The sequence below is a fragment of the Adiantum capillus-veneris genome, chromosome 28 (assembly GCF_014529385.1).
Source record: "Adiantum capillus-veneris isolate H3 chromosome 28, ASM1452938v2, whole genome shotgun sequence".
NCBI lineage: Eukaryota > Viridiplantae > Streptophyta > Polypodiopsida > Polypodiales > Pteridaceae > Adiantum > Adiantum capillus-veneris.
The window spans coordinates 11,411,921-11,434,817 of record NC_140958.1 but is presented as its reverse complement, the minus strand read 5'-3'; positions in this window follow the sequence as shown (position 1 = coordinate 11,434,817).

Here is a 22,897-nt window from a genome sequence, read left to right as displayed (position 1 = left end):
GCGTAGAAGTTGTGTCGTTCTCTTGAGTTACATCATATGAGATTCCATAGAGGTGGTGGTTTCAAATTATATCCGACATCTCAAGGATTAACAGGCACCACTTACCTCCATGGACTGAGAGAATCTAGAGAACTGTAGAAAAAAGCCTACTCACAATGTGACAACAAAATATATGATTCTTGTGTTGTCCATAATGGTTTTGAAGAGTCAACTTCCCAAAAACCAGATGGCTCTTGTCTCATTGTGGCTCTAGCCCCTTTATACTCGGCAAGGAACCAATCAATTTCCAATACAATCTATTTTAACATAAGATATTCAAAATGCCATAGAAGAAACTTCAAAGTTAATAGCATCTATATTTGTGCATATCTATAAAATCTTATTACTCGCTTGCAAACACAGAAGTTGACTTCATAAATACTAACTGCGATTCCCATATATGCAAGCTCCTCATTGATAGGGTTTGTATCTCTTGCACTTGCACGTGATTGTTGCCTAAAAGATGAAACAATGCAAGAATCTTTTGTAACACGTCGTTGATCAATTTTATCGACTCACAGGTGTTGTCTATAGGCCCACATGTTTCTATACGTGGATACCTAAAAGTATAGAGACGAGTACATAAACTCCAAGTAAGAATAATGGAAAAAAAAACTTTGTAATATAAATTTATAGAGAAATTCAAACAAATTCATAATATACATTCATAGAAGAATTATTACTTCTCTATCACAGCCAAATTTAATCTCTCCCTGCTCATCAGTGATGTCTTCTTCCTCCAAAATTCCAGCTTTGATATGTTTAGATAACCATGAAAGAATGGATAGAGGTTGAGTCTTGGTAGATTTGCCAGCTCTTCATCTTCTTCAAGTGGGTTGCAAAATTCTTGGTGCTCTTCAACTTTTTCCATACACTGTGAGTTATAAATAACAAACGTGGATATGTTCAAGAATTTTGCAGATGTGAGCTTGCGAGGAATGCCCTTCCACATAACACCTCATTTGACAATGTAGGAGACTCTTCCATTGTCCATCTTCAAGGAGCAGGTATCTTAACACGCTCAAGGTACTCTGAAGGGTAATACATGCACTCTCCAAGCACCCATCCCTCGGTCATTGAACCCTTTGGTCATGCTAGCTCTTTTAAAACTCTCATAAATCTTTCTACCCAAAACATCCCCAATACGTGCTAACAACACCTGCAATCTCTATCTCACCTACGAGATGAATGAGTACGTGGACTTGGATATTGTAAAGGGATGTTGGTAACTCTTTCTCTACCAAACAAAGGAGCTCAATGCATTCCCTTTTCTTTTACGGTATTGACCTTGTATCGATTTCTTTAGATGTGATCCATCTATTAAAAAATAGAAGAACAATGTGTGAAATGTTTATTAAAATTACATATACAAACATCCGCGAGCTATACATATACCTTGCTACCTTTCCAAAATGACAGATAATATTTTGAATACCACTCATAAAGCAACCATCAATAACAAGGGGGAGAACATGCTACATGTATCAATTTACAGTCAAATTAATATCTCTTGGTTGGAGAAAGGAGTTGTTACGAGTAAAAACGTATTGGGTTACCTTGATGAAATTATGCCAATCATGTGTCTTCAAGTTTGAAAGACTGTGTGAGTAGAAGAAGATTCTATGTTGTAGTAGTATAATTTGAAGATGGCGAGTTAGGAAGCACCATAGCACCAATGTTGGTGTGAAGAGCATGGAAGGTTCGTGACTCTTGATTGGTTGTCCCTCAACAAAGTCGGATGGGAATATATCTACACCAAAACTATCAAGTCAGAAACAAATAACCAGCATTTAGAATTTACGACCAAAAATATTTTATGACTTACAATTTAATGGAAAATCTCTTGAGTTTCCATTCCTCAAGTGCATGGAACGCCAAGAGTATATGTTGCTACGCGTATTTGGAAAACCCCGTTTTTGTAAAAATTGTACGTATAGGTTTGAGATATAATTTCATAAGAGTGTCCAAATTTTATTTTTTTTGGGTTTTATGATTTCTTTTGCAAGCACAAGTACATGCAGTGCAACTCACTAGGTAGCGCTAGCTGTCGGTTTACTGTAAGTGCCGTTAGTGAGTTTTTTGAAGGGAGACTTGTATACAAATTAAACTCATGAAAAAACAAAAAAACGTTTAGAAAAATATCAAAAACTTTCAGATCTTGAATCGTTGTGCCTCCCCCATGTATGTTGATGCAGTTTTTTTCCCTCAACTAGCCTTCCCAATGTGTAGTCGGGCCATAGCAGCTTGCTATTTGCGCCAATTTTTCACATAGAGGTGCATGGATTTGAAATTTGTGCTTTTCATAACTTCTATTCAAAATATTGTAGATATATTTTGAGGCTTGAAAGAATCTCTTTTGGAGTTGTGGTTTGGGAGATACAGTCTATTTCCCAAAGAGTACATGATATGGCGACCCCCAGATAATTTAGTGTATGGTAGGTTTTGGAAGCTTTTTTTTTTGGAAATGTGTCTAACTTAAAAATTGTGGTTTTGAAGAGCTATTTGGTGAAAGTGGAAGCTTTATTTCTCAAGTGCATTGGCTAGCATATGTAGTTAATCCATGCTCTGGCAGATGCTTTCTAGTTTTGATGGTCTTTTGGGTGGGTGTGCTTGTAAATTCCCAAGGGATCACTTGCCTTTGAATTGTGGTGTTGTGGGAGTCTTTTGATACTTTTTGTGGTGATTATCTTGTGTCTTGAGCTCTATTGGGATACATTCCTATAGAGGTGTCCTACGTTTTCTTTTGCGCAACAATGTTTTGGTACCTGCCATTGAGGAGTTGCTTCAAGTGACCTTCAATTTACAGGTCTGATTAGCATGATGAAAAAGTTTCCAAGGTTCTATGGTCATGTAGGTAAGGATTTTGATGTGTTCATTGAAAAGATGGAGATAAGGAAGATCCAATGCTTATGCTAAAGATTTTTTTCTTTTTCTTGAAAGAGGATGCAAGGACATGGCATGACGAGCATGAGTTTTGGTTGAAATCATCTCAACCTCCACAAGTGATGACTTATGATGCATTAAAGAAGGCTTTTCTTGAGAAGTCTAAGAAGATAGAGGACTCAACGAATGTATGGCACTCCATTGAAGGGCTTGTGTAGGGTGATGGGCAAAGTGTAGAAGCCTTTGCCAAGGAGTTCAATGGTTTGTGGAGAAGATTGTGTATTGCTTTTTGTAGTGTGACTCCTCCTCTTATGCTTAAAAAATGTATATGTTTATGAAAATATTAATGGATAATTTGAAGTTAAATTTTGATCTTAAAAGTCCACTTACATTTGAGGATGCAATATGGATTGCAAAGCATAAGGAGTGGAAGCTAGCGAGACTGAGGCAGCTTGGATTACAGGAGGATATGAAGGCCAATATATCTCATGTTCTATATATAAATGTGGACAAGATATGCAAGAATTATATTTTATCATTCTCTTGAGCATGTAAAAGAAGAACTTCATATGCATAATAAGATCAAGAATAATGCTCAATGTATGTCATCTTTGTTGTTTAAGCAATTTGATTTCACCCTTGATGTCAAAGATGATGATGCTAGTAAGGTGGATGTAGGCAAGAAGGCTACCATGGTCATGAATGAGTCTCAATTTCAAAGAAATGAGAATCTTAAAGGTCCAATTCACATGGCTAATGCTTCTAATATATGCTACAATGAGGAGGAGTATGCCTCTGATACCAATGTTTTTGTTGTTGTGAGTTCTTCTCTTATAGATGAGGTAGTTGAGGATCACATGATGGAGGTCAAGGAAAATAATAATGCGAAAGAGGGTGATGCATATGAAGAGGGTTTTCAAGCATATGCTTTGGGTGAATGTATTCCAAAGCGTGATGAAGCAACTAGGTATTCTACTTGTATTAGGGATGAGGGCCCTATCAATGATGAAAAACTTCATGATGTGTATGATGGTGTGGATAGCGATACCCTAATTAATAAATCCCACATTGAGGTTTTAGAAGATATGGAAAATGATGAAGATTCTCTTTTTATGCCTCATCTGAAAATTGTTGATGCTACCTTGCTTGATCCTCTCATTAAGGAGCCTACTTTATGTATGAAAGATGGCTTATCTATCAAGTATGGTGTGGTTGAGTTAGTGGATGGATGCTTAATGAAGACTGGAGATGATGCGATGAATAGGCATGATAATATGAAAATTCTTGAGTTAAAAGTTGAAGACCTTTTGGATGAGATGTTAAAGGTTTCCTTGCATGCTATAGCAATCAAAGGGTCTCTTTGCATGGTATCTATTGAGAGTACTTTATGCCTAAAGAGGATCTGAACTCTACATGTGGTTCATGATTTGATCTTGGGAACATTGATATGGCTGATGTTTTCTCAGGATTTTTGTGCTTATGTCATATAGACTTTTGATCCAGGTGGACAACAAGTTTATGCTGCTACTTCCAACCATATTGTACATCATTGGAAATATTTTGACAAGGAAAATCCAAAATTGCAATGTCTACAAAATTTTGATAAGATTTGCAAAAAAAATACCGTGTCCTACTTTTTTCTAAGCCAACCACCAAAAAGTGAAATAGTGGTATCACCAATACATGCTTTCATTCAAACATCATCCATCTAATTATCCTTCCTTGTTTAATCACCTTATTAATCGAAAACAATACAGCCTGATGATTGACATAAAAGTGAAATAGTTTACCTAATATATAATGTCTAAATTTAGTAGCAATGAATATCATTCCCAGTGCCTCTCTCTCCGTAGTTGAATATCCTTGTTCCACTATATTGATCCTGCAATTGGAAAAGTAGATTGGGTAGTCCGTCTTCCCATCAAGTTGGGCCAGTATAGCACCCATTACCATACCAAAAGCATCAACCTGCACATGCAAGATAGCATCCCAGCTCGGTTGGCAAAGGACTAGTTTCATGTTGATTGTAGCACTGGAAACTGTTTTCACATTCCTCACTCTAGATGAACTTATTACCTTTCTTCTTCAATTCATATAGGGTTAATTCCTTAGCTGCAAACATATGAACAAATCTTTGATAGAAGTTTATATAGCCCAAAAATTAACTTAGTTTTGACATAGTAGTGGGTGCTCTTGCTTGCTAAATGCTCTTAATCTTGTCTTCAACCATCTCAATTCCATTAAGTATGCAAAGCGATTTGCAGGACAAGGTGGGTGAGTTCAATAATGCTCTGATGAACCAAGCTATAATGGATTATATTGAGCAGCAGACTTCCCCGGATGAGGAAGAAGAAGACGAAGAAGATGAAGTTGATCAAGAGGAGGATGATCAAGAAGCTGGGCATACAAAGGATGATGATGCCCCACCAACACCATCTCCACCTCCAGGACCTGGTAGTGGTGGAACAGGGCCAAACGAAGGAGGCCAGTCACAGCCGGACCAACCAGATCAGAATGAGGGCCAGCAGGAAGGACAAGACAAAGAGCACTAGTCGGGTGACCAGCAGACTGAAGAGCAGCAGCCCAGTCCCACTGGGAATCAGCCAACTGATCAGTCCCATCTTAGCAGAGATGCTAAAGGAAAAATGAAAGTACAGGATGAGGGACCAATTGCTAATCATCAGCATTCACTGTAGCTCATTAGTTGAGACATCAACAGGCCTCCATCACCAGACAGTATCTGGAGGATGATGATCTCTGGACTGACTTGGAAAGATTTCAAAGGCTATATGTGGGAGCCAGGGAAATGGTAGAACATTGGAAATCAGCAGCTTTCCATGATAAAGAATCTTGCCAACTACCTGCGCATCACAGTATAGTCCAGCTGCTGGAATGAGTTCCTGAATGGATACTCAATGCTGATGAGGAAGTGGTAAACCCGCACTGGCAAAGGCAGTCTATTGCAGATTGTCACTCCCTAGCTCTGGAAATGGAACTTCTATTGGGTAACAAACCAACTTATCGCTGTATGAAGGATGTTAGGGTACAACTCAAGGAAGTTTTGGTACAAATGAAAACTGCCAGAGGTGTTTTGGATCAGAGAGTCAAAGCCATTCTTGAGGACCAGACAGCCACTAGCAGAGGACCTCAAACGCAAATGTCAGTAGGAGCACAGGCAACTTCTCTCCGAACATTGTTCCAGCTAGTGAGAATCACTAGAAAGATGATGCATCAGGAGAACCACGCTGTTCTCAATTTCTTAGAATTTGTGCCTGATTCTCCAGTTCTCTTATATGTTGTTCCAGCAAGAGAAACCGAGCTGCCAAGATTCTTTCCAACGTTGTATCCTCAACATCAAGAACCAGTTGATCGTCTCACATACTTCAAAATTACTAATGAGCTTCAGGATTGGTATGAGCGGTCAACTGTGGAATGGAAGACTTGGCAGACGTTATTCAATGATGCTCTCCAAATCAATGACATTCAGGCACTAAAAGAGGAGATGCAAAGGATCCAGCTGTGTATGGGCCAGTGGAAGATTCAAGTCAGAGGTCTGACCGGGATTACTAATTAGTTGCTACAATTTACGGTTGAATCTTCCAAATTGCCTGAAAAAGACATTGCAGCAAAGGCGAGTCTGGCACCACAGTCCACGGAGATGGCTGAGATTCTTTTCAAAGCTCGAGTCAAAACTAATCAGCCTCTTCCAGAAGGATGGATCCATACTGCTTCGCATTGTCATAAGCTGGCCAGAACCAGACTGAGTAAGGGCAGGCGTACACTCTATGATCGTGACACCAAAACCTATCATTCTCTCATGCCTTATGAAGAAGAGATGACCACCGCCCGGCGGGATCAACTTGAGCAGGAGGCCATTTATCGACTGATTCAGAAGGAGAATGATGGTACTGGGACTTCTCAGGCACCGTCCCGGTCAAAAGACAAAGGCAAACAGAAGACGGTCCAATGGAAGGATACTGGGTAGTTCCATCTCAGAATTCAGTGGTGAATTTTCTTCTCAGCAGGCAGGGAGAGATGACAGCTCCACCTTGGCCTTTTCCACTGCCTCTCGCAATCCCTAGTCCTTCTTGAACTCCTACTCGTAATCTTTGAATGGCCAGTCTATCAGTGGTCAAGCAGGCATCCCAACACCAGAACCAGACAATGGATTTTTCAATCTCACATCAAATTCAGACAAGCGAAATTTTGGAATGTTGGCAAAATTCAAGAAAGAAGGGAAGGATGTAGACGGCTGGAAAGTCACTATGTGGGAACGTCTTCTTAGAAGATGGGCAGCGAATTACTTAGTAATTACTAGAGCTAAACTCGAAGTGTATAAATAGGGCCCATTACATTGTAATAGGGTTGGCAATTGTTATCACTTGGGTTAGCGCTTTGGCTATAATTGTACTTGAGAATCATTGGCAGTATTGTCGGCTGTACTTTCTCTCTGTAATCATATTCGCTGTAATCTTGATCTGTAATCCCAATCATGGCATATATTTCAGTTATACTTACTTCTCATCCAGTCTTCTGAATCTGAATCTGAATCGGAATCTGAACATTATTCCCGTACCTAAGTCTGATTCTTATTTCAATATCCACATTCCAGTTTAGTCTCTGATTCCTGATCAGTCTACTGTCTGAAATCTTCTCATACTAGTAGCTGAAATCTTTCAACACTGGAATTAGCTGTCTCAAGAGATCAGCTCCAATTCCACCCATTATTTTGAAGCTTGAAAGGCAAGTACCCCCCAATAGCGATGTCGTTATTGCCCAACAAGGGGAGGGTCCCACAACAGGTGGACAACATGCAGCAGGAATGAGAGAGAGTCACAAAGTTGGCCAAGAGGCCTATCCGGCCAGTGGAGAACAAGAGGGGGTGATAGAGAGAGTTCAAAGGCTTCAAGGGCTAATACAAAGGGGGTCATCCCATGGCAAAGCAAAGGAAAGAGGCCGAATAGTGCAAATTAAGCCGGGCGTCGAATTGAGTGGACAAAGGGAAGATGTGTGCTTCATGTAGAGGTTGCCAAAATAAGCTATGACAAGTGCAAGCAATGCAAAGGAAATGCCAAATGAAGCTCAAATTGAAGTGCACGAGATGAAAGCTCACCCATTATTTCTTTTTTAGGTCTCCTAGACACACCCCTATAAAAGGATGTATACGTTCATTTTTTTGGGCTTTTGGCCATTGGAGGTTTTTGTTAGTGTAGGCTTTTGAGCCATTGTTGCCGAAGTTCATGCCGGTAGTGTATTGGTTGTATATGGTGTTGCATATGCGAGAAGGATATTCTCTACTGTCTCTTGGCATCATTCCCCCTTCCCCCTACTCTTCTCGGCTTGTGTGCATGTGTTTCTGAGCGTGTGTAGGCATGTGTGCCCTCCTTAAGTTTGTCATGCAAAGAGAGATAGAGAGAGACTGTGTGAGTGTGGAAGGATATGAATTGAGCAGAGCGAGGTGACTATCTATCTGGTGCATTGCAAGGCGTGTGTGCATATGGTTGTGTTCAAGGGGTGGTCTGCTTGCGGGTAGTGTCAAGTTTTGAAGGTGAACTCTAGTGGATTGGGGTGCTGTGTATACCCTGGGCTATAGTGAGGCATTGTGTTGTGTTCTGGGTGTGTTCCCCATTCCCCCTCTCCAACATGATGTACTTGATGAGGAAAGGGCTGAAAATGAGCAGGCTAGAGGTATGCAAAAATGTCTGGTGCATACATTGCGTGACAGTAAATTGGATGCACCTTTGTCTAATTGTACTCGTTCAGGCTCTCGCCATGCATCTTATGCATCAGATTGTTATGATGTGGTAGTGTCTATCTTACATGATGTTGAGGAACCTCTCTCTTTTGATGAAGCATAGAATTCAAAAAATGGATGGCTGCTATGCAATCAGAATATGTTGCACTTATAGAAAATGACACATGGACTTTATGTAATTTTCCTCCTAGAAAAAAGGCCATTGGTACAAAGTGGGTTTACAAGTTTAAATGCAAGCCGGATGGTGAGGTTGATCGCCATAAGGCTTAACTTGTTTGCAAAAGGCTACGCGCAACAAAAAGGCATAGATTGTGAAGAAACTTTTGCTCCCACTTGTCATATGACTAGTGTTCATTTTCTATGTGCTTTGGTAGCTCATTTTGGTTGGGATGTACATTAATCAGACATTCTTACTCCTTTCTTGAATGGTGACATATTTGAGGAAGTTTATGTAACGCAGCCTCGCAGTTTTGTCATGAAAGGACAAGAGGACAAAGTGTGCAGATGTAAGAAGGCTTTGTATGGGTTGAAGAAATCTCCTCGTGCTTGATATGAGAAAGCTGACACTCATTTGGTCAAACGAGGCTTTCATAACAGTCCAACAAAAAGCACATTGTGTGTAAAGTGTGAGGGTGATATACTTCTCATTGTGGCTCTTTATGTAGAGGATTTGCTGATCACTGGACCAAATGAGAGACATATTGTTGAATTTAAGGCTGATTTGAATGCTTCTTTCAAGATGAAAGATTTGGGGATGTTGCATCATTACTTGGGCATACAATTTAAGCAGTGTGATGGTGGTATTGCCTTGTGTCTAAAAAGTTACATAGAGACATTGTTATGTAAGTTTGGACTTGAGGATTGCAAACCTATTGCCACTCCCATGGAAACAGGTTTGAAGTTGAGTCTACATGATGCTGCCGATCTTGTTGATGTCAGTCTTTACCAAAGTGCTGTTGGATGCCTCATTTATGTATGTGACACGAGGCTGGATATACAATTTGCAGTCTCATAGGTCAACGGATTTATGCATAGCCCAGGGTCTAAGCATTGGCAGGTTGTCAAGAGGATTTTTTGCTACCTTAGTGGCACTTTACATCTTGGCATGTTTTATCCCAAGGGGGGATCATGGCCGCTAGACTTACATGCTTTTTTAGACTCAGATTATTGGGCTGGTTGTATTGACACGTGAGTGTCCACAAGTGGTTTTTGTTTCATGCTTGGTAGTTCATGTATATCATGGTTGAGCAAGAAGCAACCTATTGTGGCCACTTTGAGTTGTGAAGCTGAGTATAGGGCTCTCTTCACAGTTGCGGTTGAGTGTGTATGGCTCCGACGCCTTATGGTTGATTTGGGTGTTGGACAAAACACTGCCAACACTATCTACACTGATAGTCAGAGCGCATTGGCAGTTGCAAGGAACCCAGTTTTTCATGCTCGCACAAAGCACATTGAGGTGCATTACCACTATGTCAGGGAGAGGCTCTTAGCAGGAGAGATCAGCTTGGTTTATGTGCCAACACAGGACAACCTTGCAGATCTTTTCACAAAGGCATTGTCTTGTGAGAATCTCAAAGCTTTCCGCAAAGCTTTGGGCTTACTCCCCTTTGTGGACTGATCATGTCCTCAAAGCATGGCTGTTCCCTTTACTCACGTGCCAGCTCTCGTTCACCGCATCACTCCAGGGGGGATTTGTTATCATATACATGTGGTAGTGATGTGTGTGAACACACTAGGACCGCCGGGGAATTTTTTTCCTCTTTAGGAGGTTTTTTCCCCCGTGCATTGTATATATGCCCATCACTCTAGGGCTATCTATCTTTCCATTGCACAGTAAGTAACACACTCTCTATTGTGTACCTTGAGCTTCCTTCATCTTCTCCAAGCTGTGTGTGTTTTCTTGTAACTCTAATTTCAACAATGATGAGTTGGCAAGGTGGCGTTGTGGCATGCTTGGTGGCTCATGAGGTGGCGAGTGATGTGGCAAGCCATGCAAGCAATACTTACACGGGGCATGTGAGGTGGTGGATGACATGGAACTTAAGGTGAAATGGCATGCAAGGTGGCATGGAGGGTGGTGGATGAGTTGGCAATTAGAGTGACATGGCAAGCCAAGTGTTATGATCAAAGTGTTGATTGTGGTGATGTGGAAGGTGAGATGGGGTGATGACATGGACCTTCGCTGATGCGGCGGCCTCCTTGTATGAGGTGGACTAGCCAACTAGGATTGGGAAAGTAGAACCAAGCCATGGTTGGTTGACAAGTGTCAAAATTTCTAGGTTTGGTATTTACCAAACCTAAGGAGGCACACCTCAAGTGAATGGTGCAAGTGAAACAAATTAAAACAATTAAAACGTGTCTTTCCCTTACCCAAGTTGACTCAAATTTTTTTCTATGAGGACATTACACTAAGAGTTATGACATATGAAAATAAAAATAAATGGCAGTGTAAATTATTTATTCGATTTAAAAAAAAACTATATCAAGGTTCTCTAAGCAGTCTTTGTTCTTTTCTAAGGTAGGTCTTAAAAAAGTGAACCTTTGAAGTTTACTTTTTTTTGCATGGTCACATTCCTTGGGTCATAATCTATCAAATGACCATTGGATCTTGCAAAATAAGTTCTACATCATTAGATATCTGGTGTTAAAAAATTAGGTTTCTATAAATAGAAATTCTAACAAAGAAAAATGAATATTAATTATGAAAAGATCCAAAAAACTATCAATAAACCAAGTTAAATTGCTTGAGAAGTGAACATTTCATGTGCATGAGGGTAACTAAAGAAAAAAACCCATAAAAAGTTATAAGTATTTCTTCATCAAGGTCACAAGCTGTGACAGGATGTGACAGGCTGAACCAGATTAGTCCTTGCACAATAAAATTACCATTTAGATGTGAAAATTGAAGATCAGAGCTTTCCGTTGTGTTTTCAACTATGTGCTTTGTGTGGCTACCAAATCTTGCCTCTTCAAAGTAAGTGCAAGCAAGTCAAATGTACGTTGGAATGGTAAAAAAGAGGTTGTTTCTTGGCTATCTTGGTGGGGGAAAGTGCTTAAAGTGGGTACACCTTATCATGCATACACCCTGTAAAGTGAAAATACATTGAGTTCCAAAGTAAACTTGATTCTATTACAAGGATTAATTACCAAAAGGTATGATGTCAAAAATATCACTCATGCCTAAGGTGGCGTGCTAGTTGCATGTCCTTGTCCATGATTGTTACATGCTTAGCATGGACATCACATAGAAATGTTTTCTCAAAGAGAGTGACCAAATAATCCTCTACATACTCTTGAATTGATTCTAGGGTAGCAAGAGACATCCAAAGCTCTCTGTTGTATCTTTGGAGCACCTCTCTACACGTTCGTGCAAATGGTACCGTCTTGATAATCAGCTCTGTGGTCTTTTGGTAGTGCCGGATTTCAACTAACACTCTACAAATTCATCGTCCCCTTTTAGCTTGTCACTATGATAGCCTCTGTTGAATTCTTTGTGGGCATGGTCTTTGTGGCTTCTTGAAGAATTTTGACTTGCAGCGGTGCCTGGGGGGTAGCTCAGGGGCATCTTCATCAGGGTTATAATCTTCATCATCATTGTTATGCTCAAGATTGATGGATGGATCAAAAGGCATGGCACCCATCCCCCAAGGCAGTGACTTTTCGGCTACCTTATGGCGACCTGGGTTGGATGGCCACATGTTCATCCCTCCTCGCAGTGCCTTCTTCACTACCATATGATTCATTGGGATCTCCTCCCCTTCACATGGCAGATGCTCATCGGACGTGTTCGTCTCTATGCATTCGGGGTCAACTAGCTCTTTTGGGTACCGATTAGCACGCATCTTCTGCCTCTTGTGCACCTCATTGATCTTTGGATTCTTCTTTGTAATTTGTTTGGTCCGAGGTTTGGTCCTTGCCATCTAGAAAGTGTGTCTGGGTACGTCCTTAGAGCTTGTGTTTTTTGGTGACGGAGGTAGTGTTTTGTGTTTGTGATGGGGAGTTTTGCCACCTTTATATAGGGTGGCCATGTAAGGGTGGGTTCACATGATGGAAAAGAGCCGCTAAACAGAAGAAAAATTGATCTTTTGAAGTAGAAACCACAACAAAGTAGAGAAATACTCGAACACATAGAGCTAGACGTCTACTTGAACAATTGCATAAACAATCAAACAATGAAAACGCTTGATCTAACAAACAAGAGTCTTGTGACACAAAAAAATTATGTTGTAATACTCAAATTACAAGGATTATAAGTGCATCCAAGTGGGTTTTGCCAATGGATTTTCCATTATCATGAGATTCCAAGTACATTACTATGTTCTTGCCTAGACTTTTCCCACCCTAGTCCTTGATTCTCGCCACATTGCATGCCGTGTTGGACCTTGTGACAATCTCTAAAGCTCTGAGGAATGAGCATGGGTCAATCAATGGGATTCTTTTGCCAAGCACAATGACCTAGCATGTTCAATCGACACTTTGCATCCAAAACTGGTACTTTAAAACCAGTTGAACATTTATTGAAGATAGCATGAGCATATTGAACCCCTTCCATGTCTTGTATTCTTGAAGTAGACACCCCTGGCGCGATAGTGTGACTTCTCCATACCTTGTGTGCTCCAAATATCCAAGGAATCATATATTTTCATAAAGTATGCACCATGTGCATAGAGGATATGCTGCCCAAAAATTTACAACACATTGATGATCAACAATAAGCTTGGGATTACAAAAGTCACCTAGGGATCTAGAGATCTATGGATCCAAGAAGTTAGAACCCACAAAATGAGTAATGGGTTAGTCCTTGGATTGGTGTCTGATTGATTGTGCACTGTCAGTTACCATGGTAAGTCTTTGATTACTGGTTTTGGAAGCCTATGGCGTCCGCCAGCTGTCTGGTAAGGATTGTTTTTGCCTTCTACATTCCTCCTCCTCTTTATTGAATTTTGGTATGTACCAAAATTTATTAGCTCCAATGCTTCCTTGATCTCTTGTATTTGAGCACCAAGCCCTCCTATGTCAGCATAGGACTCCAAAGGTGCCTTCTCCAACTTCATTACTAAAACTATTGGATCTACTTCATCTTGCAAAAGGCCAGCAATAGACACCAATAGTTTAACCAATGTCCATCCAACGAGCTTTCTTCTTGTGGGGTGCCCTCTTTCATTTACATGGTGCCTTAGACTCATCTAAAGTGCTAGACCTGGCATTCTCTTTCTGAATTAATCTAAATAGTGCTTCCTACTCCAATTGGTCTTTTTTGGTAGTTTTCATCTCAACTTCATAGGGTGTGAGGAGATTCTAGGTCTTGATGTCTGAATCATACAGAGTATGTTTACCCCTTGTTAACCTGGACGTGGCCAACTTATGGTAGTATGATGCAGTGTGCATACACTCTTGACACAATGGCTGATTACATTTGATGTGTGCTTTAAATAGGATCTCAGACATTTCTTTGAATTGTGGTTTAGAGCTAGCCTTGCAAGCCAATTCTTTTTTTGGAATCTTGGAGGCCTCAATTGTCAACTGAAGAAGTTGGTTCGTGATCTTAATGAGCCTTCTGATTTGCACCTTTCATTGACCCATTAAGAGTTGAAACTTTTGTGAATCAGTAAAAAGCTCATCATTATTGTCTTCTTTGGTGCATCTTGCAGCACTTGATTCCATGCCAACCACTCTGTAGAAGCTTCTTCATACCAAAACATGAGTCCGTCTGCTATTTGAACATATCGTTGTTGCTGATCTACTAACTTACGGTGAGGCGGGTAGAGTGCTAGAAAAAAGAAAAATAACTCAGCTTCAAATACGATTGCCAGTCCCCTTTTTAATGATTCCAAAGAGAATACAAGGTATCAAAGCCTTGTTGTTAAGATTGTTGGCTATTTCAATCCAATAGTTAGTAAGGCCCAATCCTTCCACTATGGGACACCATGGAGACTAGTGCTTAGCCGTACTTTTCCAATACCTAATATCTTCCTTCCACTTTAGTGCATCTGCGGATTTACAACATTTTTCAATAAATTTCCCAATAAATCCACCTAATTGAGCCTTTACAACGGAGGGGTGGAGAAGTCTATCTTGTATGTTGAGGTTGGACCATAAACCACCTTTGGACTTTCAAGTTTGAAATTTTGGGAGACTTGGATCTTTTACCTGTCTTAAGAAATCAAGAGAAGAGGTGACATTGACACATGCCCCACCTCTCACTCTACTCTTCTGAGTGCCTAGTAGGTTGATGCAGTCCTTGAAGCACTTGGCGATTGATTCGTCACCTAAGCGCTAGATGCCCAAGAAGCTACAGATCTAGTAGTGCTGCAAGGGGATGATTCCCTATGTCTACTAGTTCAGGTTTGTCACTTGTTGACCAAGCAACATTGCTAGGATCCGTAGCTCTTGAAGGATCTGTTTCACTATCTTTCTCAACACATTGCTAAAGGCCACACACAACATCATCATTACAACAACAACCACCAATAGAGCCAACCCCCCATTGCCGTTGTACCTCTCTCTCTCTCTCTCTCTCTCTCTCTCTCTCTCTCTCTCTCTCTCTCTCTCTCTCTCTCTCTCTCTCTCTCTCTCTCTCTCTCTCTCTCTAGCTTTTCCTTCTCACCTTAGTTCTTTGCCATGCCATATCCAATGTCTCCTCCACCAATCACCTCCCCAAGGGCTAGAAAAATACATTTCTCCTAATCGAAGGAAATAAGGGCAAAGTTGAAATCCTATCGGTTTTTAGGTCAAAATTTGAAGCTTTTGCCGGTATTTACACTAAAACTTGTGTAAATTTTCCGGTTTTCTTCAAGGCAAGCTCAAAATCTAACCGGGATTTTATGATTTTAGCCGGTTAAGATATATTGTACCCTGGTTTTTTTCTAACACTGCTCCCCATTACTAGCCCTTGTCATGCTGAGCCTCAGGCTACATACCCTCATGCCATCTCCTCCAACCTCCTCTTATAAACTCCACGCACAATAAGAAGCTTCTTGCTACCCCTTGTTTATATCTATGTCTGTCGCAATCTCCCACCTATTATTTTGATGTCTTCTTTGCGCTTTGTATTGATCCCATCCTAACCCTTGTGTTTCTTGCTCTTTATGCTGACCTGCTCAATATTGCCTCCTTGCAGCCCACGTGGAGATAGTATCCTTGTACCACTATGTATTCCCCCCTACAATAGTGCAGCCCCAAATACCCTATAGCATGGCATGGCATCACAGCACACACACACACACACACACACACAAAAGGCATTGGTGGCTGCCAAAAAATCTCATAGAGATGTGAAAATTATGACACTAATTTGCTACCATTTAATTTTGGAATCACCACCCCTTGGAAGTTGGGACTCTTGGGAGTTTTTCTTTCCTTTGGAAGGCCAAGAAGAGCATCTTCTAAATTAATGACTCCCGTTGGTAGTGATGGGGCATTACTATTTGCTTGTCTATGCAATAATTACCTTCTATCTCTTTCAACCATTAAAAAATAATGCATTAAAAAAAAATATCCTGCCCTTTTTCATTACTAAAAAGGGAGGCATTGCTAAGGCCTCACCCCTTTGGGGCAGTCCAAACAGATATTGTCAAAAAAAGTAGCTATATTTTCAGACAGAAAAATACAAAAACTAAGAAATCCTGCATGGCAGTGAGGATATGAATGGTTCGTGTGTTCTCTTGAACAGTGCATGGTGGAAGATTCTGTCGAGTCTACTAGTCTTGCCAGGTCAAGCCAAGTGTGATAACGACACCCAACCTTGAGGCAATTGACTGAAGGTGATCATGCGGCTAGAGTGGACGACTTTTAAATGTGATTCATATAGGGAAAATAGTCTCTCTTGATGGGAGAAACCAGAATAAAAAATGCACAATTTCATGCTTTGGGTAGAACTCCGATGTCCATGGCATTGCATACGCAAAGACCAAGGCTCCCCATACCCCTCCTCTTATCACAAGATCTTGCACTGCCTGCACAAAAGAGCACACATCAATATAAAGTACCTTACCCGTCAAAGTCCAGGCTCAAGGGGTTGCACACCTGAGGCATCATTGGTGTTCAACTTAGCACGTGCGATGTTTGACACCTCAACTAACGTAATGAAATTCATTAGCATCCAATCATTGGAGTTCAACTCAGCACCGCAAATTTTGTGTCATTTGCTTGTCTGCGCAACTGTCGCCCCCTCCCCTAAGCAGGGGACCATTGCCTACACCGTCAAAGTACAGTGTCGGGGGGTAGCGCATCGCAGCCCTCCGTTTAGTGTTGTTTCTCCTGCAAAATCTGGTGTTGCAGCCCTTGGATTGACACCAAATTAGCATCCGTAATAAATTTCAAGCCCTGCAAATGATCGTTTTGCACGTCAGCAGTGGGAATATGAACTAGTGTTCGCCACGTTGGAGAGGGGGAATGGGAAACATGCCCAACAGACAAGTAGAGGCCTCTCTATAGCTCAGGGCACTCACAACACCCCTATCCTCTCAAACACACCTTCAAAAAATGGATTTCTTGCTAGCAGAGCTCCACCTGCACGTCACCTAATCCCACACACCCTTAGCAATACTGCAATTAAACTCACCTACACCACAATGCTCAATCCTTGCCCTTCAGCACAGACAACACCTCTGTGTGTGTGTGTGTGTGTGTGTGTGTGTGTGTGTGTGTGTGTGTGTGTGTGTGTGTGTGTGTGTGTGTGTGTGTGTGTGTGTGTGTGTGTGTGTGTGTGTGTGTGTGTGCGTGTAGATTCACACACCGCTCGCTCGAGGCGTACACACAGACGTACGCGACACCGCAAATTGCACAAGAGCATAAGACGAGAGTGGGGGAAAGGCAAAAGATAGCAAAGTGTGGGAAATCCTTGCTTTCCTTTTCTCAACACAACCTAGTAAAAATAGCCTCGTCGGCAAAGCCTCGACGGGCACAAAAAACTGATCACAACAACCCTTGTTGGTACCATCACCGAGAATCGAACTTTTCTCCTCTTGCGTTTGTTGTCAAGGCATGCATGCACGTGAGCTCCTCCCTCTTGAGCTCTTGTCGCTTGAAAGACGTCCCTCCAAGAACCTCCTCTTTAGCTCGCCTCACCCTTGACCAAGCCAGTGAAGAAGAAGCTTGACCTCCGTCAAAAAACCCTTCTTGCTTCGCCCTTTCTTAAAAGCCCCAAGAAAAAACCTACTCCCAAGGAGGCAACGATGGAGCCCCGTCGTTGCTCTCCTTCTTTTCCAACCCAAGTCAAAGGAAAAATATATCCCCTTTTTTTTGAAAATTGTTGCTCGCCCCTTTTTTTTACTTCACCTCCTTCTTTTATAAAGGAAAAAAACTTCTTTTTTTCTGCAACAAGGCCGGACGTCACTACCCTTGAGTCTCACTTAGACCTCTTATTTTCCCCAACTTAGCTCTTAAGCTCATTAGTTTTCTTTTTGGCTTTCTAAAAGAAACCCTTAGTGTTGTGCTGGGTTAGGGAGACTTTCATTGTTTTGAGTGCATGATGGAGACTTACCTTTTATTTCATGTCTTTACTTTTCTTGCATTCTATTGTTTTAAAATCCTAAAGTGAAGCTTCACCTTGCATAATTTAATAAATTTTACACACACACGTATATGTTTTTCTCTTGCATTCTATTGTTTTAGAATGTTAAAGTAAAGCTTCACCTTGCATAATTCTAATAAATTCTATACACACATATATTAATTAGTTCTTTTTATTTCACCTTTCATTTCACAACTTCACATGGCTTTACATTTCTTGCTTTCTATAGCTTGATTCCAGTCATTGTTAACATTTAAGACAGTCTCTTTTATTAAGCGGCTGCTAGTCGAGTTTTCTCCTCACAAAGAAGAAAACTGAAAATACTAGCAAAAATTTTGAGATTTGTAAAATTTTTGAACGACTTTTTCACATTTTTCATGGATTTTTCTTCCAGTTACTATGGTTTGTAGCTAGCTAGTCGAGATACGACAGATACGGTTCAAAGATTTCTGATGGATAGCTACCTAATGATTAAGCTAGAACATTGATGATAAGGTATAAGCCTTATTTTAATTTTCCATAAGTTTACCAGTTGCATGAGTTTGATGATGGCAAAGAGCTTAAGGTACCTATAGCAGATGCAGATTGAAGTGCAACTGTCACAGACCGGAGGCTGTGCAAGTTTAGAGGGGGTGGATGTCATGCAGCTCCGCTCCCATGCTAAGATAGAGGCCGAAAAATGCACATCAAGCTTATTTGAAGCTTACCTGATTAATGGACAATGTTCAATGTTTGCTAATAATCTAGTTTAATGATGAATGTATGCCAGATGTGGGTTAAAAGTGCCAATAGATGCCTTAATGATGCCAAAAAGGAGCATGCTTGAAGTGAGCACATATGGGAGATTATGGTCTAGAATTGCAGTGCTTGAAGTGCTCTACCGTCTTGTCTTTATGGCACGTCGATTGGAGCTACAGTGAAAACGTTATGGAAACTTGAAGTTTAAGTCGATTGAAGATCCATAAAGGCAGAAAGGGAGTTGGAGCTCGGCAAGATAACGAGTCGGAGCTCGGCAGGGAAAGAAGGTGGCATGAGCTGGGAAGGGGAAAACACAAGGAAGGCCGAACAAGTGTAGCGGCCAAGCAAGGGGTAAAGCTTCGGATAACAATTGCTGATTGGCAAATCCATATGTATCTATTTTTCTTGTTCTCTCACACACCTCTCACAGCGAGAGGCCCCACGCCTGCCCGACTCACGTTTCAAACACATATCCCCTGACACCGTACAACACATAGTTCAATCATGGGCTATATGCCTATTGAATTGATGTATTGCCAAGAACCTGTGATGCCAATTGAAGATGCAGTTCTTACATGGAATGTATTTCCATGGGAAGATGGAATGAGTAGAGAAGACCTTCTTGTATGGCATGGTCAAAATGCGGTCAAGACAATGGAGTTTGAGGTTGAAAATTGTGGGTTTCGTTCAGTTTTTGCGGCTTGAGCAATGGAGCACTAGGTATAAAATTATAGTAAAGAGAATGTGGAGGGGAAAGAGGTTCAAAACTTGATTCTTTTTTATGGTTTCTGAGCTCGAGGGCCAAGACACCCTAGGAGCCACCACGTGGCATCACAGTAGACCCAAATCCACATTGGGGGGACATAAAGATGGTGTATATATTCATTTGTGTGACCATCACATTGTTGATGAGTTGAGAAGGGAGTTCTCTCTTCGTGTGGGCCATGGAGGCCTCTCTTTGCTATGAGCGCAATTGCAGAGGATGCCCTTTGGGTGCAATAGGTGGTGGCTTTTGTCGGAGCCGAAGGCAAGTGGCGATGGTCGAGAGCTTTGGGCAATGATGATGTGGCACCTTCATAAGGAACGTGTCCCTTGCCCCATGTGCCCCCAAAGTTTTTGACAGGGACAAATGAAGCCCCCCCCCCCCCCCCCCCCCCCCCCAAACACAGACACACACACACTAGCAACCTCGTTAGTGATGAGGTGAGGGGAATTGGGTTAGGGTGGTCATGAGTTAGAGATAGAGAGAGATAATCCGAGGGCCACCCAAGGGCCGACAAATGTGATCAGAGGGCCATTCCAAAGAGGTCCAAAGTCATTCAAAGCCCAACAAAAGTGGAGTCAAGGGGCATTCCAAAACAGAAATTCCAAGGCGCCCATCAAAGGGGCAAAATCTGAGCTGATCAGATCAAAGCGGGTAGAGCCAAAGTTGAGCAAAAGGGTAAACTCAAAAGAGAGAGAGAATGGAAACTTGCCGAGGTGGTGAGACATGCAAGGTACTACCAAAATTGAGGTGCCAAATGTGTGTACTCCATAGAAAATACTAAAAAAATACTCACGGTGAGCTGCACGAGCAAGGGATAAGAAGTTTTTTTTTTTTTTGTTTAGCCACCCCTATAAGATGAGGCTTGTTTGAATTTGTAGAGTTTTTTTTTGCCAATTGAGGGCTTTATTGGCGAGGCGGCCATTGGAGCCACTAGAGGTTGTTGAGGACTGTGCCTACTCAGAATACGTTGTAAATGGTTGTGTTGAATGAAGAGAGGCCATCATTGTTGTGATCAGTCAAAAACTAGAAATAGGTCCCATTACTCATTTTGCGGGTTCTAACTTCTTGGATCCATAGATCTCTAGATCTCTAGACTTCTATCATCCCAAGCCCTGTGATTGTATCTTGAGCCATTGGCTGGCATCCTTTATAATCACAATAAGTTGAAGTACTTTCCAGTACTATTTTCAGTTGTACTTTATTTACCTTCTAACTAATGCAACTCCAGTCCTAGTCATTGTTTCCAGTGTTGTTCCATTTTTAATTCCAAGGGTAAGGGGAAGAAGAAGGGATTCTGCATAAAGATAGAGGAAATGTCCAAACAAATAGGTGAAATTGCAAGGAAAAGACCCTCAGTGAAGAAGACAGAGATCTAGTGCTCCAAATGCAAATCAAAGGATCATATGTCTAATCAATGTTCTCAATGTACTTGCTACAAAGACTTTAACTGTGGAATCAAGATTCATCACTGTAAGAAGGGCAAAGATTTTTCAATAATTACACTTACCAATCCCGAGGCACCCAAGAACGAAGGAGCCAGTGGGCCCAATGAGAATGAAGCCAACACAAGTACCAATCCAATATCAGAATGGGAGCAATAGTGAGCGGTTTGGAAGGCTAAGGGTAAAGAGAAAGGTAGTGGACGAATGGCAAGAGAGTAGAGGGAGCTTGGAAAAACCCGCTTCATCCTGAGCATTGTTTCAGCTCGCTCGGCAGCTCTCAGTGCTTCATTCCTTTGACTTTTGATGATCATGATTTCAGATTCAGCCTTAGCTATCTTTTTGTTTAACAACTCATTAGTCCTTTCTGATTGAGCTTCTAGTACCCTGTGTTGTATGTTCTGCACTTCCTGGGCTTTCTGGAGCGTTTCAATCTGATGTTGTGCTTCTGCCAAGTCAGCTTTGAGCTTTTTGACTTCTTCTTTTGATCCATCAACCCCCATCAGTTGTCCCATACAGCTGACAATGGTATTCCAAGAAGAATGTATAACGACTGAACATCTGTCTTTGACTGTGGTTGGATCAGAATCAATAGGCTCATATATTTCCATTGGAGCCACATAGGGTAGAGTTGCATAATTAGCTTTGCTGAGCAGAAGATGCCCTTTTAATGGTTGAGTCTGCATTTGTTGCAGCTTACCTGTTTTACCAGTTGCAGAAGGTTTCCAGTATTTGTAGAAATTCCACTAGGCAAAGTTGAGAACGCTGGACCTTTCCCTTTGTCCAGTTGACTCTTGCCTTTGTCCCCTGACTGGTCTGCTATTTGCTCCACAGTGACTGGCTTGCCATGATCTTTCCCAAACCTCGTAGCAACTGTATTCTTTACAACTGACTGGTCAGGCACAGTCTTTTGAGAAAATTTCTACTCAGTTTGACTCACTACAGCTTTCTCAGTGGTTACTGCCTTGACCTGGCTTTCTATTTGCTTCAAAAATTCACTACTTTTTGTCAGTGTAATTTTTTGCTTCTTTGAACTGCTAGCCTCTTCTGCAGTTGCTTTCCTTTTCAGGTCGGTTGAAATGGTTTGACTGTCTGTTTCCTCGTCATCTGAGGACAGTTCAATTTTCTTTGGTTCAGAAATTGGCTTTTCACTCCAAGCTTGCTTTACCTGCTCATTAATATTTGCAGTAGCAGTAGCCCAATACAGGAATTGCCAAACATACCAGGCCTTGAAAATAGTTTGAGATTTTAGCTTGGCAGTCTGCTGGAGTACATTATGTGAGAGAATTTGGCAAAGGTTGATATGGACTTGTGGATCCAGTATCTTGGCCAACAGCATAGCAAACAATTTTTCTGACACATACGTTGGGTTGTTCTTAAGACTTACTGCTTCAGCTACAAACCTGTAAGCAGCGAAGGCTTCCAGTCCGGCTACTAGAACTCCTTGAGCACTTGCCTTGCGCTTTCGTCTAGCCGTTTCATCCTCCTTTAAATCTATACTGATTTTCTGCGCAGTCGCCACAGAAGGTTTAGGCTCATTGGGCATCCAGAATGCAAATGCTATGGCTTCTGTTGTTACTGACACCTTCCTTCCATTTACCATGGCACTGCCATTCTCAGCGTCAACGGAATCAAGAACTTGCTTGATGATGTCTGCATCAAAAGAAATCCTTGTGGCTTGCAATACAACTCGAAGAGTAAATACATAACGTTGGATTTTACTGTATGGAAGAACGGGAAGGCTTGCCTTTGCCTCAGCAACT